General features: G+C 40.4%; 1 protein-coding gene and 1 long non-coding RNA gene across 3 annotated transcripts in view; one reads left to right on the forward strand and one right to left on the reverse strand.

The window, feature by feature from the left end:
• The window catches only part of LOC146513543 (uncharacterized), a 543,433-nt gene that overhangs the window by 96,060 nt on the left and 429,472 nt on the right, over positions 1-17,901 (reverse strand). The window lies entirely within an intron of this gene.
• The window catches only part of smpd3 (sphingomyelin phosphodiesterase 3), a 111,712-nt gene continuing 108,409 nt past the window's right edge, over positions 14,599-17,901 (forward strand). For both annotated transcript variants that reach the window (XM_085166809.1, XM_085166810.1), the window contains exon 1: positions 14,599-14,809. The gene's annotated coding sequence lies outside the window, so the exon portion shown is untranslated. The remainder of the gene's footprint in view (positions 14,810-17,901) is intronic.

Consider the following 17,901-nt stretch of genomic DNA (forward strand, 5'->3'; position numbering starts at 1 on the left):
AGAGATCTTGAGATGATGAAATATTACATTGGCTTACAGAAGGCATTTGAACAGGAGCTAGTGAGGACTCATGGTTTCTGCTTTAGGTCTTAACTGGAGGAGAATATGAAAGCTCCCAAAGAGTTAGGACAGAGTTTCTCAATAGAAGAAGGGGAAATGGAAAGAAGGGCAGAACAAATGATGGAGTGAAGCAAAGTAAAGCTGAGTGTTTAGGGGAAGAAGAGAAATAGATACAGACAAAGGAAACCAGAGGCACTGCTATTGCCAGTAATGAGAAGTGACGTGAGATAGACAATACAATAAGTGTAGTTTTGGCTCCAGTCAGCTCACATAGCACACAAGACAAGACAAGGTGATACTGTTTGAGCAAGCTTGTGTGTATCTGTTCTTCACAAGCATGTCTTTATGTTTGCATCTCTCAGGAAAGGCATAGCAGTAGTGAACAATGAAGAACTAATGACAGTCTGAGACCAAGTGAAAGAGCTCATTAGTCATAACCTGATGGTTATTACCGTGCCAGATGGTTTGTCATAAGAACCATGTGTAAATCACCCTGGAAACTGTTTGGAAAAAGGCAAGAAATTGGTGATTGGATGAACCATCCACCTATCACCATGTATCACAGACTCACGTCATGTTCTCACTCCCAAGGCGTAACATGCCGACGTTTTGTCACGTCCCGCGGCGTTCCTGAGGAATGCGAAAGGAGACCTTCGGCGTTCTTATGGTACGCGGCGGGTTATGGGCGAAATCCAGTGCAATGACACTCCCGCGGTAATATACGTTCCAGCCCTGTATTCCAGCCCTAAACCTAACCTTATCCCTAGCCCTAACCATAACCTTTTTCCTGACCTTAACCAAGACTTTAATGATGTTAAATAGCGTGTTTCTAAGCGATTTGAAGAAAGAGCGAACATGTGTAGATTGAGTCCATACGGTTCTCATATTTCCTCATTTTTCCGAGGTCGTCATTCAGGAACGTGGTGGGTAGCCCAAAACGTAATATGTTGACGATTTGTCACCTAGCGTAAAATGTTACGCTTTGGGAGTGAGAACGTGTTAGGAGAACATCAAAGAGGGAATACGACAACCACGTTATGAAGAACCACTAACGCCATTCATTGTTTCTCTTTTAGTAAAGAAATACTTTATCGAGATTTCTCATGTGATGTCATGCACACTTTTACGAAATCCCAAACATTCAACTTTTTCAGATTTTCTTAGCTGGATGATTGAGCATGCATCAAGACACAAAATGTTGGAGTTGATACAATGAGTATTCCTCAACCAACTGGGGAAACCACGTTAGGCAGATTAATACCTGCACATTTGGAAGGCAAAATTAGGTCATACCCAACGCAAGCACTCCTGGAACACTGTTATATAATCACATTATCTTGCTGGTATAGCTGTTGTATAAGGAGCCTTTTAATTGTAGCCAAATATTTCACCTGCTATTTTAGCTCATTATATTGAACTTACTGCTAAGCAGTTGAACCGAATCTTTATATTTGGTAACCTTTGAAACATTTTTACAGAATTATGTAACAACTCATATATGTCTTGATGAATATGAACATGGCAGTCCAAGACATTTTAATGAGTAAAATTCTTCTTATTTACCTTTATATAACAGATATTTGTATCTTTGCACTGCATCTATATGGTTTATGGCTGCAGCTTGACTACCAAGCTGCTAACAGTAGTAAATAACTTTGCTCTCTCATCTGAATATGTTCATATCTGGTTACCATATACACTGCATATTAAATTTATTAAATCTCCTGTCATTAAAAAAAAGATAGTAACACAGTTTTGATCCTTTTCTTGTTTTAAAAATCTGTTAAAAATTCACATTTTCATAAGTAATTCATACGTATTTGATCAGCACACTGCCCTTCCTTGACTAATCACAAATTAATAAAGCATACCATTCAAATGAGAAAATAAGCAGAAAAAGTAAATAATTATAATTTGTCATCTTAAAATATTATAATGTGCTTTATTATGTTTATGTACCTTATTTGAAAAACCATACATTTGGAAACTCGTGGATAACAACAATAATTATATTTTTGCATTAAACGTATAATTTCAGTTAAAGAGCTTGTACATGCTGGTGGATTAACCAGAAACATGAAACGGTTATTTTGATTATTACCATTTTAATTTAGGGCAGCTTTGGAATAAAACTTGCCTTGTATCATGGTATAATAAATTTATGAAGCACTGTATTTGTATCTGTGCACTGCACCTGTACAGTTTAACGGCTGCAGTTTGACAACCCAGTAACTAAGCACGCCGCCCTTTCATCTGAATACATTAACATCTGATTCTATTGCAAAAAATGACAGTGGCCAAAAACATCTGTTGCAGCAACGAGTGGTTTGTCTCTTCCAAATGATCCATTTGTTTGTTTCAAATCAGTTGGTAACCTTGTCAAGCCTTGCTTGCTGCAAAAGTAAGCATTGGAGTACATTTACATGCTCTGATGATTTTGTTGGACAAAGAAGTTATTATCTATCAACAATAGATTAAAAAGAGTATCTAAAGTTCTTGTGGTTTGGAGGTGTAGTAAAAAATGTGCTGTACTTGAGGCATTGGCTCAACCCTGTGATTTACTGTGATTCACAGTACTTCTCTGTACAGCATCTGCTGCAGCCAGTGTTGATGTCCAGTTTTATTTCTGCCTCTGCAGCACTCACTTCTAATTCTACCATTTTGCCCTTGTTGATAGTCTGACAAGCTGCACTCCTCATTCTTTAAAAGTCAAGCTAGTTCTTACAATGCCAGCTATACAAGACTGTGCACGCGTACACGTACAAAACAAAGCAGAGCCTGCTCTTCTTCTGATCATCAGTCAGAGAGTAACAGGCCTCTATTTGGTGTCCTGAATATGCGCTACTCAGCAAATATGAGCTTGCCAACTTTATCCCCACTCAGACACACCAAGGAGCTGGTCTTGGCAGGAGCAGGAATTACTGTCATGGATAATGGCCTCACGGGACAAGAGGCTGCTTTTGGACTACTTTACGTAATTCATCTGAACGCCTGTAACTGGAGTTCATCATCATTCAGCTCGCACCTGCGCCTCCGTCCGGTCTCTTCAAAGAGTATTTGCATTTAAAAAACAATGATAAAGTCCTCTAAAAGCACTCTGTGGTGCTCCTCCAGTTGGAACGCCACATGAACACAGCTGCAAAATACTGTTTTGAGCTAGACGTCATGCTGGGTGGAGGATTTGGAAATTAACTGGAAGTGTCAGTTTGATTCTGAGCCAGATGGATGCTTTAAACAGTAAAGAGCTTCCCATCAGACAATACCTACACTCTCACTGGCCAGAGCTGTGCAGGAGTGGGCAGGTGACTGATGTTGAACTGTAACCTCCCAACACATAAAAGAAAAGAGCTCCCAGTCATCACCATGTTGCACATAGTCTGACATTTACAAATCCTCCCGCCCCCACAAATTATTTTTGAACTTTGCACTACGCATGCTGAATGAAGTACCCAGCATGCATCATTGCCAGGTCACTCAGGTGACTCCCCAGCTTTGTTTTGCCGTCACATCTAATAGTGTTTCTTGTTTTAGCAGTGGGTTTATTTTCAGACTTTAATCTCTGGCTGCTGCAAATGTTCCTGTACAGAAAGCTGCGCACAGCAGGTTGCGTCTCGTGCCAAAGACAGCAGCAGGCTGACACAGAGCGATGAAGATGCTGTTACACTGTTAGCCTGAAAAAAAGATTCTGATTAGACTCATTGACACGATTGATTCTGCAAAAGTATGTAAGCATCTGATATCGGAGAAAGTAATCAGTTTGGTTGAAACTGTAACAGACTGAAAGAATCTATTTAGTTTTAATGCATTTGTGAAATGCAGCATGTTAGCGACTCGGGTCCAGGACTTTTTTAAAAGATAGGCAGGATCAAGAAAAATATCTGGTTCTTCTTCTTTGTACTGTTAAATGGAAACAGAGAGCAGTGGGAGACGTTTTAAAACAATACCTGTCAGAACAGCTGTTTGAACTTTGCAGATTTGGTTAACCACATGATTTCTTGCAGATGCTAATCTAGATGTTAGGGCGCCTGGGTCATTGACCCAGAGTTCTCAGTTTTACATTATTATTGAAGGTTGATTTTGTCTCTGTGTTCCATGGTTGCTCTGTCTCCCCTTGTCAAGTCCGCATGTCTGTGTTATGTTTCTTTTTTTTTACTGTGTCTGTGTCTCTTGTTAATGTATCTGGTTTTGCTTCCCTTGTCTTGTTAGCCCTGATTTGTTCCAGCTGTGTTTCCCTCCTGTCTCCCATTCCCTGATCACTCCCTCTGTGCATTTAAGCCCTGGGTTTTCTTCGGTCTGTGTTGTGATCTCCCTCATCTTATGCTGTGTGTTCTGCCTGCCTGCCTGCCTAAATTGATTTTGTATTTTCAGTTTTACTTTTGAGTTCACATTTTGCCTCAGACTGCACTTTGGGTCCTCCATACTGCCTGCCTGCACACAGCAACGTGACACTAAAAAGTGATAACTGCACCTGTTCCACTGCGTGTGTCATTAAACCAAGGCTACGTCCACACGTACACGGGTATTTTTGAAAACTGAGATTTTCCCTTTTCGTTTTAAAAAATAATCCCGTCCACACGTAAAGGCAGAAATGAAGGAAAACGCTGCTAGGAACATGCCAAAGCAGCAGGTGGCGATATATTCCTAACCGTGCAGAAATGTTGGCCAATCAGAAGTCTAGAAGCCTCGGTGGGGAAAAAGTAAACAAAGCTGGGGCATAGAAGCAGAACCGAGTGGTATGTGTGGAGGGACAGTAACTGTGTGTGTATATGTAAGCATTTAAACACTGCAGAGAGAACAACTAACAGTAACAGTATTGTAGAAATTCATTTCAGCGAAACAATAACGTGGCGCACAGTGTGACGTCAAAAAAGGCGCACACCTTTGACACTGCGTTTTCTCCGTTTTCTCCGTTTTCCTCGTCCACACGTAAATGCAAAAACTGAGTTTTCAAAAATATCCACCCTGGCCGGAGTTTTTAAAAATCTCTGTTTTCAGTGACCGAAAACGCCGTTTACGTGTGGACGAAAGGTGCAAACACATAGAAAAATCTGCGTTTTCAAAAATACCTGGGCACGTGTGGACGTAGCCCAAATCTGTCTCCTCTCTATCATGAAGATAGAGACTAAGAGAAATTTCAGAATCACTCTTAAAAATGTCATATTTTATTATTCCTGTTCAGGAGCCTATATATAACCAAAAACTGACTAATAATCAAGTTATATCCACTTAGAGGCCAAAACATTCTGGTGACCCCTCAACATTATTCTTAAAGAGTTTTGACCAGTATTCAATTCAATTCAATTCAATTCAATTTTATTTATATAGCGCCAAATCACAACAAAAGTCGCCTCAAGGCGCTTCATAGATACAGAGAAAAACCCAACAATCATATGACCCCCTATGAGCAAGCACTTTGGCGACAGTGGGAAGGAAAAACTCCCTTTTAACAGGAAGAAACCTCCGGCAGAACCAGGCTCAGGGAGGGGCGGGGCCATCTGCTGTGATTGGTTGGGGTGAGAGAAGGAAGACAGGATAAAGACATGCTGTGGAAGAGAGACAGAGATTAATAACAGATATGATTCAATGCAGAGAGGTCTGTTAATACATAGTGAGTGAGAAAGGTGACTGGAAAGGAAAAACTCAATGCATCATGGGAATCCCCCGGCAGCCTACATCTATTGCAGCATAACTAAGGGAGGATTCAGGGTCACCTGGTCCAGCCCTAACTATATGCTTTAGCAGTACTCAGATATCTGAGATCCCACTAAACCCTGTAGGATCTAAGCCATCAAGGTTGATGAGAAATAATGGTAACCTCGTGTTTTGGAGGAAAATAAACGTAATTCTTCGTTGGAACAAATGTAAATGATTTTCATGCGCTTCCCTCTGTCAAGAAATAAAATACTGTGGTGTCCTAAAAACTGAATGTTTGATCATGTGTAACATCTTTTCCTTGCTCAGTAATTTCTATCAAAATGATTTTCACTAGCAAAATGAATTCTGTTGCAAAAGATTATTGTGCCCTCCGCCATTGACTGAAGCCAGGTGCGGCTCGCATACCGCATGGCAAATCACTTTAGATGCTATCTGACTCACAGATCGCCCAACCACCCTGATGTAAGCTCCCACAATCCCCCATGTCCCAAATTCATTGTTACAGCTCTCTTCCTCAGCCTTCTCTAATCTCCCTTGCTTCTGTCTCTGCAGGCCTGCTGAGGACTCGAGAGGTCACGCTCTGAGCTCACAGCTCAAATATCACGTAGCAACAAAGTCTTAAGGCTTCTGTCTTCTCCTCTCTGTATGTAACCAATAAATCCTCACTTCATTCAGACGTCAGAGCCGGGCCCGTCTAACCTCTCAAGCGAACACGCTTCATCCCGAGTTAAGACAGATCGTTTGGGTTTGAAATAAATGTGAGATGTACAGCAAAGCCAACCAGTCAGAACATTTTGATTAACATGTGTTCATTTTCATTGCCAGATCGCATTGGGGAAGTAATTATGTCCCATTCATGCCACATTAGATTCACTGAAAAGAGTTTTAAATATATCATTGACTACACATTAACGAGCCTTACTTGAAGAAGCTGAGCAATAACGTCTGTGCTTCATCTGATAGAAATGCAGATTCAGCGCGTGAGCCATTATAAGAAGTAAGAAGCGGCACATTTAAAGTTGTTAAATCTTCACTGAGATTTCTGTTGTTTCTTTATTGAGGTAAACACTTTATTAGAAGCCATCTATTCAGTTATCAACAGTTAATTATGCTTCACTAAAGTTAATAAATCTATTAATACTTTCACTTTTAACTACTATTAGGATTCAACTGTAGGCAAGTTAACAGTTTGTTATACTTTTGCAGATGTAGATACACTAAAACAAGCGCAATTTCTTATTGAGTTTAAGAAATCCATGTTATCAAACACTTATTCATGATTAACTATCCTTTTTTCATCTATTGGATCTGAAGCATAAACAAAACCACATCAGGATTATTGAATGTATTATTATAAACAATGACTAACTGTGCTTTTTAAACATGCATGTTATCAAAGTTGATAAATTGTGAATCATACAAAGAGAGTATTTTATGTGAAGCACAAAAACATGCTTTAAGTAAGCTCTTTTTTTCCTTTTTCCTTTCTAGCATTAATAATAATATTGGATTGCATTTATATAGCACTATTCATTCACACACTGGTGGAGGCAGCTACAGTTGTAGCCACAGCTGCCCTGGGGCAGACTGACAGAAGCGAGGCTGCCATATCGCGCCAACACCAGTAGGCGGTAGGTGAAGTGTCTTGCCCAAGGACACAACGACCAGGACAGATAGAGCTGGGGATCAAACCGGCAACCTTCCAGTTACAAGATGTGACCTCTGACCTCCCAACCATGAACCGATGCACAGATTTGGTGCATTAAATAAAAAATTTCAGTCAAGAATTTCAGTTTAATTACTTTGATACCACATAACTTGTAACCACAGGCAATTGTGATACATTAATAAGAGAAAGTAGCCTTTAAAATAATTCTAATTCTTTTAACACTGACAGTGACAGAATAAATATATATAATGTATGAAAGATTATTATTATTATTAAATTTACTTACTTCGATATTTTCAGTAACATTATTGGCAGAGAGGAGACTCCCCACAAAGTCTGTGTTCAGGACAAAGGACCAAAAAGAAAGGATGGCATGGCGCCAGTAGTTATGTTGAGCATTACTAAAGTACTAATTGAAAAAAAGGTGTCATCCTCTCATCACAACGAGCACGTTGAGTAACCTAAATCAAACACACCACTCATGCATGCTAATCCAGTTAGCATGCTTGTGGTGGATCCTGGTTATATATGAATGTGCAAATAAGATGAGCCAGGTGGTAGACTGAGGACACTCAAAGAGCCAAGTACCACAACACACTCGGGCCCAATTCCAATATGGCCGCTTTACTCCCTGGAGGTACGCTTGCAGTTGTGGAGGGTCTCTTAAGCCCCTTTGATACTCAACAAAAAAAGGCCACCAGCACATGCTAACATCGCTAGGCTTTTGCCTCAGTGAGAAAGGGTACAGACATCGTTCATTCCCAGGTTAAATGACTCAGCGACTTCACCGGTCACTGGCTCCAGTGCCAATTTGCAATGATGTAAGCATGAAAACAAAGTAGATATGGTCATTTTTATCACGCTTCCAGTACAGTAAGTGGTAAGCTACAGTATATAAAATCAAAGTGAATGAAAGGAGTCAGTGGGCTTCTTTCAAAACTGATCTGTCCTGATCATGGTGTCAACAAATGTGTCAAAAGAATTTGGGTCGGCTCTTTGTTCAAATCTTTATTCATAATGTACTTTTCCACAAAGAGGGGTCAAACTGTTTTTTTTAAGATTCATATAAAACAATAAAATTCCATTTATCCATCGACCCCTGCTCCTCATCTGAGCCCAGGCTGTGAGGTATCAGTCCAACCGTTACTACACCTCCTTCTCCGCAGCTCTTCTGTGGGAATGCTGAAGGATTCCCAAGGCAGCCAAGAGCCTCAATCTCTCCAAGGTGGTCTGCTCCAAGATCAAAGATGGCGTGGCCACGTCCAGACGCCTTCCTGACCGCTCCGCTCCGACTATCCACTTTTCTCTCTACCCCCCCAATTTTTGCACATGTCGAAGAGCATGTCAGGCTACATTTCACTGTGTGTTATACTTGTATAACATGTAACAAATAAAGAACCTTGAACCTTGAACCTTGCTCTGAGGTGGACGTACCAGAAACACATTACCTCAGTAGCTTGCAGGATGCTTCCTTAATAAATGCCGAACCACCTCAGCTGGCTCTTTTCATTGGAGTAGCAGCGACTCTACACTCAGCTTTTCCCTGACACACAATAAAACTGCTGAATTTTTTTGTTGTATTTTGATGTGTTAAACCTGGAAGCTAACATTTGTTATCTATAGCAGTTAGTCTGGCCTTGAGAAAAGGAAAAGTCCAGAAATCTAGAGGGCTTTAAACAACTAATGTCTTTGTTTTGTTTTGTTTTCCCCTGCTGCTGTCTTTCTGTCCTTAAAAAATGTCATTCATGACATTTTAAACATGTGACAACTTTCAGTAAGGGGAAATGAAGGCACCTGTGGGAGTATCTAACGCTGCCTGGTGGGCAGTGATTTTACTGGCGGCAGCTGCATCTCGTTTGGGGATAAACCTGACAGTGTGTAGGAGGCTCACACACTCATTCCTACAGCCGCTGGAGTGGAAAACAACACAACACAAAGATCTGCTTTTGGGCTTTTCCCTCCTACCCTGTTATCCTCACCTGCATCTCACAGCTTGTTTCGTAGGTTCCTTTTTTTGGCATAAAACGAACGAGATGAGAAAAACAGAATTCAGTTCAGTGAAACAAAGAAGAACAACAACAAAATGAAAGACAACACATAATTGATGTTGTAGTACAAAAATCCCACCATCAGGCACTTTCTATGAGTGTTTTGAGTGTTTTTCTTTTTGATTAGTCAGTTCTCATTGCTGCAGATAAACGTGAACTATCTCCACAAATATATTTCTACAGAAGTGCACGATTCTGTCTGAGAAATGCTTCTCCATTTTTGATATCTGTGTTTATATATAATGTATAAGCTCATGGTGAGGATTTTGTTTCTGTACATGTACCTGACTAAAATAGGAAAATACCATTTAATTTAAAAAAAAAACCCACAATATTTGATAAAGTTTTGCATTTTGATGTGAAATATCTCATATAATATGTAGGGGTGGGGGGAAAAATCAATATATTTTGTGATATTTTGTTTGCTAATAATGTATCGATACAGGGACAGCAGAAATCGATATTTTGTTACAAAAAGGTTTTTGTGCTCTGACTTCAGAGCATGTTGATCCTTTTTCTGAGCAAGAATCCTGACATTCCTTCACTGTCCAAATGTGTTTAACTTTTTTATGGCAGCAATAAACATGACAGTTTACTTATTTTAATTTAAGACATGTTTTATTTTAATTAAGTTTAAAACTTTTTTATTTAATGTAAAATTATATTTTGTATTAATTTACTTTCAAATTCTTCAGTTGCTGAAGGGGCTGCATAGTTTTCATAAACTGCATAGTTCAGAATAGCTATAATTGTACCAGATGGTTGATTCAGTTAAGTTGGACTAGACTGTAATACAAACCGTTCAGTTTGTCAACAATAAAACTGAAATGAGAGAAAGACTGAGTGTGAGACTTTGATATTAGATAAAATGAATATTGATAAAGTTTACCTTTATGTACAGAATCTGAATATCGCAAAATATTTTTAAAAATTGCAATAATATCGTATCGTGTGTTAAGTATTGTGATAATATCGTATCGTGGGATGTATGGTGATTCCCACCTGCTTCTGTAAGTAGCTCTTGGATGATGATGATATTGTGAACAGTTCCTAAATAACTTGCTTGTTCTTGGTGAAATAGTGTATTTAGAAACAGTGAATTTGTCATTAATGTGGTGACATTACTCACATATATATGACCCTGTTAATCAAGAATAAAACATTTATGTCTGTGTTTAAAAATAATTGCTTGGTTTTTAGTAAAACCAAAGAAAGACAGAGGTCAGTGAACAAAGACCGTTTTGAGACTGGGATGAAGGTTTCCTGTGACCAAATGCAAACAGTTGTGTTGCTCACTGGTGTTTGCTCGGTCGGCTACATTTGAACTTTATCTGGAACATCTGGAGAAACTTTAATGTGCCAACTGTCAGTGCTGATAGACTTAGAGTGATAATAAATTACTGCAGGTGTATGAAGCCTGTGGTGAGCTGCGTTAGAAGACCAAAAATTTGGGAATGTTCAGCTCTGCATTTCTTGCACAAACACCAGCGTTCTCCAAAAACTGTGGAAAAGTGTGTTTTCAGCTTGCTCGAGCATGTATTTGCATCAGATTTTGGATCAATTTGTGTCCTTTGCACAAACTTTCTTGATGTTTTAAAGTGCCAGTGAAGTTGAAACCCTGTGGCGATGCAAAGTGTCGATGCGGTGTACTTACAGAGGGCCAAATGCATAACAGAATAAAATGTGAGCCATATCAAGCAGTCTTTTTGACTTGTGTTATAAATATATCATTTCACAGGCCCTGTTAAAGAAGAATATATTCCGGGTTTTTTGTGTTTTTCTCTCTCTTTCAGTACCGATCATCTGCCTCCCGGCTCTGACTGCTAACATTTTCTCTTTGTTACTGTGATTTTTGTCTCTGCTGAGACAACATTTCTGCTGCATCATATTTTTCCAGAAAGTTTCACAGCCACCATTTGTAGGATTTATATTTTACACCTGAGAGCAAGTGACACAATTTCTATATTCCATTTGATTCGCAACCAAAGTCTGTAAATCCTCTGGCATCCAGTGAACAGACACTTTTGAGGTGCAAAATGAAGTAGCAGCCTATGACTGACGAGACTTGTATCTTTTCCTCACACACATTGCCTCAAAACAACAGTTTGAATACTGAAAATTATATATTTACGGGCAAGTATGAGTTGAAGTGTCTGTCTTGTGATTTAATCCATCTTTCTGATAAGTCAGCCTCGCGTTGTATCAAAACAGCTAAACGATAGAGCGGGGGAGTTGGTTCAATAAGACACTGAGATTCCACAAAGTCTCTGATATTTAATCTTAAAACAATGACAGACGTTTGTCGAGGAGCTTCTTAGAAAATCTGAAATCTTTGGCTTTCTCAGTCTTCAGTTGACTCTGTAAATGTTCAGTGGGGTTGTGGTCAAATGGATGAGGGTCAAAGTTCATGACAATCAACACTTCTTGATCCTCTTTGATCTTCAGATAGTTCTTCAAGGCTGCATGTCCAAATCATGTCTCTGAAGCACAGGTTTGTGCTTTGGATACAACCGATCCAGAGCTGTAGAGCTGCATGTTGTCATGGTCCGCGGCCCGGTGTCCGAGGAGCTGATGGGATGCCCACGCCCACGGGTGTGGCTGTTAACTCCACACCTGCATCCCATCTCAGGCAATTATCAGGTGGACTATTTGATCCAGCCCAGCCAGCTGCTCCACGCCAGTCCGTTAGTCGTCTCACAACGGTAACAGCTCGGCGTGTTTTTGAGCCACCTGCCCATCTGGAGTTTGGATCGCCTCCGGTACCGATCGCCTCTACTTTCCTGGAGCTCCCCCTCGGACCCTCACCCCTCCCTCCGGCTCCCACGGCCCCGCTTTGACTCTTCCCACAGTCCCGATTACGGCGTTCCTGCGTAACTCATCCCCCGGTCCCTTGGTTTTTCTAGTTTCTCGCGTGTTTTCCTTTGACCCTCCCACCTTTAGTTGAAATAAAATTTATTTTTCGTACTCCTGTGCGTATTGTCTCTGCTTCTGGGTCCAGCTTGTGTACTGAACTTCGGTTCATGACACATGTACTGCCTCCAGCCATGGTTTCATGCTAAGAAAGGCCATCTTTACTCAGACTAACAGTCTTTTAATATTACACAAAGATACAATAATGCATTTCAAAATATATTTTATTTATTAGGGAAAAAAACTATCCACACCTACCTGTGCGCTCCCTGATCCTAATAACTGGTCGAGCTATCCTCTACTTGCAAGAACGACAATCGGTTTAGACTCAGAGATGGACTTACTGGTGTGTCTCTGGTCATTTTCTTGATGCATAACCCAAGTGTGTTTAAGCACCAGGGCTTGAGCTGATGTCCATACATTCTCCTAAACATAATTAATGGTTCCACCAATTGAGGCAAGTCATCCCAGTCCTGAAGCAGCAAAGCAGCCCCAGACCATCACACTACCACCACCACGTTTGACTGCTGGTCTCATGTTCTCGTAATGAAATGTTGTGTTAGTTTTACGGTGGAAGGAATCAGACCTTCCAAAAAGTGCAACCTTTGTCTTATCCAAAAAAAAATATCTTCTCAAAAGAGTTGGGGATTATGAAGATGTTTCGTGCAAACGTGAGACGAGACACTGAGTTATTTTTGTCAGCAGTGGTTTTCTCCCTGAACTCTCCCGTTAATGCTATTTTAGCCCCGTCTCTGACTTATTGTTGGATTATGAACTCAAAGTTTCCAGGGTTTATTTTTATGTTGGGGTTATTATTTTTAGTAATCCTGTATTTGAGTTTATTAGTTTTTCCACCTAGTTTCTGTTTAGTGATGCATTCTTTCTTTTAGTTGTCCTCACTCACTCATTATTGTGTGTATAAGAAGCCTTAGTTTACCTTTGTGCTCCTTGTTGTGTCATACAGCTTTGAAGCCCGTCTGCTCTCCAGTGTTGTTCTGCATTTGGGTTCTCGTTTTTGTTACATTCCTAAATATGACACGGGCTTCTTTTGAGACCTCCTGGATTAGTCGTCTGTGTGCTTTTTGAGGAGTTTTGGCAGACTGGAAAGATTCACCACTGTTCCAAGCTTTCTCCATTTGTGGATAACGGCTCATATTTAAGGCTTTTGAACTCCTAAAGCCTTAGAAATAGTGTTGTACCCCTTTCCCGATAGATGCCATTGACTTTTCAGGTATTTCTTTAGATTTGTTTTGCTTCACTTAGTCGACAGGTTGTATTTAAGTGATTTCTTGTACTCAGCATGTCTGGCAGTAATCAGGTTTGACGCACAAAGTCCTTTTTAGTGCAGACTACATATGCCAAAATACACATGCATAGATTCAACAAATGAAATCTTTCAAAAATTGCTGACTTTATGCCAAAATATGATATAAACATATCTGAATATTGCGGTTGTACCCCATCTTTGCTATTGCAGAATATTAAACATAGATTTCACTTCAGAAACTGTCCAACGTCACCTTGACTGTGATTTGCTCCTGTAATAAAACAAACAATAAAACAACTTTACCATACTTTATAAGGTACACAGCAAAAACTGTAGTGTTGAATCAACTCCCACAGAGTTGATTTTAACATTTTTTCAGGGTTTTTATAGCTCCACACTCTACAGAGTTGAATTAACATTTTCAAAATAGTTAATTATTTAACACTTTGTCAGAGTTCCTTCTTTAACTCTTAAAACTGGGTTAAATTAACACTGAGCAAATTATTATTAACACCATGTCTGAGTTCATTTTAACTCACCAAACTGGGTTAAATTAACACTACACAGATTGAAAAATAACACTACTTTAACTCTTTACTCTTTTATTAAGGTAGTTTTAATCCCTAAAAGAACTATTTATGTAATAGATTAACATAACTTTTTAACGACAACAATTACAATTATGAGAATAATTTCAAGAAAACTGTACATTGTCCAAAAACATTTATTATCATGCTTCTTTTTCCCAGAAAGTGAATCAAAACATAATAAATGAGGATATAATGTAAAGTCTCTATTTTAAAAATACATTTTCTGGAGTAACCCAAAAACCGACTTCACTGTACTTTAATAGATGTTAATTGATCAATAAATCAAACACCTATAGCCACTCTCTCTCGCTCTCTCTCTCTCTCTGTCTTTCAGTCGCTAGGGAAGTGGGCGTGGCGTCGTAACCAGGCAGTGACGTCAGCGGGAGCTGTTCAAAGTGGTGTGGTGCTGAAAAGACAACTCTCCCGGCCGCTCAGTCAGGCAGCCAGACGCCCGCTCGCTCGTTCGCTCGCTCGGCTCCAGGTCGGTTGTTCCGCGGCCAGCAGCTGGTCCGGGGACGCTGGATTTCACCGCCTTGAAGAGCGTTCATTAGCGCTCAGTGCAGGAGGACGGAGAAGGAGGAGAAGCCCATGTGGGAGCGATTTCCAACAAGTAAGTCGGCTCTTTCCTCAGCAGCGGCAGTAGTAGCAGGGACTAATACTTTTATACCGGGGTAGAGATGTTGGTAAATCGCGAGTGATCCTTTTGTAACAGCAGCACATGTGTGTGTGTGTGTGTGTGTGTGTGTGTGTGTGTGTGTGTGTGTGTGTTCCAGCCGCGCCTAAATCTTAGTCTGTGTGCCTGCCCGGGGTAAAACATTTGACTCACATTTGCATGAACCAATGGTCAGACATGCTCTCTCTCTCTCTCTCTCCGTGTGTGTGTGTGTGTGTGTGTGTGTGTGTATGTGTGTCTCTCTCACACATGCACATTGTTTTCCTTGCCTGGATGTCTGGGATGAGATGCGGTGCAAGTGAATGGAAAGTCTCCCCCTCGTACTCGCTGTTTCAGTGAGCTACACGACCGGAACTCTGATGTTTTCAGCTGGACTTAAACGTGGTGTTCACTTCACTGCTTTTTCATAAAGCTGCCGCCTGATGCAGTGGCTTTGTGGTTTGAGTGGTTTACACCAGCAGGCATCTTACTGGGAGGACTGGTATTTTAGTGGGCAGGCCTGCTGCTGTGTCTTCTGATAGCTGATACAGCATCACAGTGTGGCAGAAAGTGCACCAGACTCTCTGTTAGTGTGTGTGTGTGTGTGTGTGTGTGTGTGTGTGTGTGTCTTTTCATTCCAGAGTATATGTTTAGGTGTGGCCTGACCGGTCTCCTCTCCTCATTTCCTTTTATGGGTTCTTCTTTTTCACCTCCTTCCCTCAGTTTCCTGCCCCTGCTTCTTCCTTCTCCTTCTTTCTTTTTTCCTCTGTATGCCCTCATCAGTCTGATAGCTTGTTTTATCTTCAGCCTTTTGTTTCGTCCTCCTTTCCTCTTCTTTTCTCCAACACTCTTCTCATCATGGATTTTTTCCCTCCCTCTTTTAATATTTCTTCGTCTTGTCTTTTCCATCTGTGATGTCTTAAGTTGTCAGACATTTAATTTCCTCTTCCTCATCAGGTCTCTCTCATCTTCTTTTTATTTCTTTTTTACCCCTCCTTTCCTCCCTCCTCATCCATGTTATCCTTTTCTTGCACGTCCTCTGTCCTCCCCTTTTTGCGCCTCCCCTTCTCCCTCTTTCTTGTAATCTGTTCTTTCTTTTTTCTTCCCACTACATCCTATTCATTTCTTCCTTTCATCTCTCACTGTTTTATCATCTCTTAGTGTCTTTTGTTTCCTCCTTCCTTTACTTCTTTTGCCTTACTTGTCCTTGCCTACACCCTTTGCCCCTTTTTGTTCTCTCCTTTCCTTCCTTCACTTTCTCCTCTCCTTTTTTTGTCTCACATGTGTTTCTTTCATTTATCTCACATTGTTTCCTTTCCTCTTCTCTTTCCCACCTTCCTTCTTTTTTCTTAATCTTTCACTTCCTCTGCAGTATTGCTTTATCGCCCACTTTTATCTTCTGTTTCCTTCTCTTTCTTAAATCAATATCATGCCCTCTTATACCCCCATTTGGCTCTAATCTCCCCCTTTTTGTTCTCTCCTGTTATTTTACTTCCCTCCCTGCCTTTCCTTCTCTTCTTTTCTTAGCTTACCCCACATTGTTTCTTTTTCTCTCCATTTCTTCTCTTCCTTTGCTGTCCTGCAACTTTTCTTCCCACCTCTTCTCTTTTTCTCCCGCTCGACATTTATTCTAGTCTCGCCTTATCTCATCATATTTCCTTTCATCCTCGACTCTCGCATCTTTTTCCTATAGCTTGGTCTTTCCACTCTTCTCCTCTCCTCGCAGTTTTTTATTGGCATTGCTGATGTGGTGAAAGGGAGTGGAGCCTCCACACATATGCACATCCAAAGTAAAGCAACCGGCAGTCAGCTCTACTGTCTTTTTGATTTTGCTCTCCTTGCAGCATAAACACCATCCAATGTGACAGCGGCCCTGTAGAAGACATCAAAGTCTGAAACCTTTTTTCCCCCATTAGGACTTATTTTTCATCTAGTTTGCCCATTTTCTGTATCTCCTCATTAAAGCTTTAAGATCATTTTCAAAAAGAAGCTGAGGGGTGCTTATTTTTACTTCCTAAATCAAGATAATGACCCCGATCACGCCACTGTGACATCATCTTTTTATCCAAATTGGGAAAGATCCCTTTAAGGACTTGCCACACTGCATCACTGCCTTTCAATAAACACATGTGGTGTCACAGGAATCACCAAGACCTCATGTTTACAGACATATAGCCCATTAAAATGTATTTTAAACACTGCTTGCATCACAGATGTGAGGACGTGCTGTGTCCCAAATCTTTATGACTGCTGGGAATCAGGACTTGTGCTTTGCAGCTGCTGGAAAAAATGAAATGTAAAGAAACAGATGCTGTGTGAGAAAATCATTTGGTTACAGTAGCTGTTTATTCATCCGTCTGTTTTTCTGTCACTCTACTGTAGTGCCTGGGCTATGAGGCAGGTTTAACCCTGGGTTTTCATGCTTACAAACGTGGTTCACTTCTTACCAGGACACATCACCATGGTAACTTATGCTGCAGACCTAACATGCTTTGGAAAAAAAGAAGCAATCAATTTCCTGGGAAAGAAAAGCATCAATGATCTTCAACGATCCCTCTCAGACATCTACAGCCTCCTTTAGGAATACCTACAAGAAGTATAGATTCTTGGGAACAATTTTATTTCTTGTTCTTTTCTAACATTTGTTGGGCAATTTTAAAGCCACTTCATTGTTCTTAAAGGCTTAAAATAGCAATATATAGTCGTAAAACAGGGCGCCTAAATGTTGCATTTGTTAACTTTATATCAATGCAACAAGTAAAGCTTCTTAACAGCTAGCTGTGCTGACAGGGAGCAGATCCCAGGTATGAATGTCTTGGCTGGCTGTGGCCAGTGTTGGGGAGTAACAGAATACATGTACCGCCATTACGTATTTAAAATACAAAATATGAGTAACTGTATTCCGTTACAGTTACCGTTTAAAAAGGTGGTATTTAGAATACAGTTACTTTGTTGAAATAAATGGATTACATGGCGGTACTTCCCTGTTTCATATTGTGGCGGGTCAGGACTGTTTGGGTTTTGTTTGACAGCTACGTTCTGTTGTTCCA

The sequence above is a fragment of the Neolamprologus multifasciatus genome, chromosome 7 (genome assembly GCF_963576455.1).
Source record: "Neolamprologus multifasciatus chromosome 7, fNeoMul1.2, whole genome shotgun sequence".
NCBI classification, from domain to species: Eukaryota; Metazoa; Chordata; class Actinopteri; order Cichliformes; family Cichlidae; genus Neolamprologus; species Neolamprologus multifasciatus.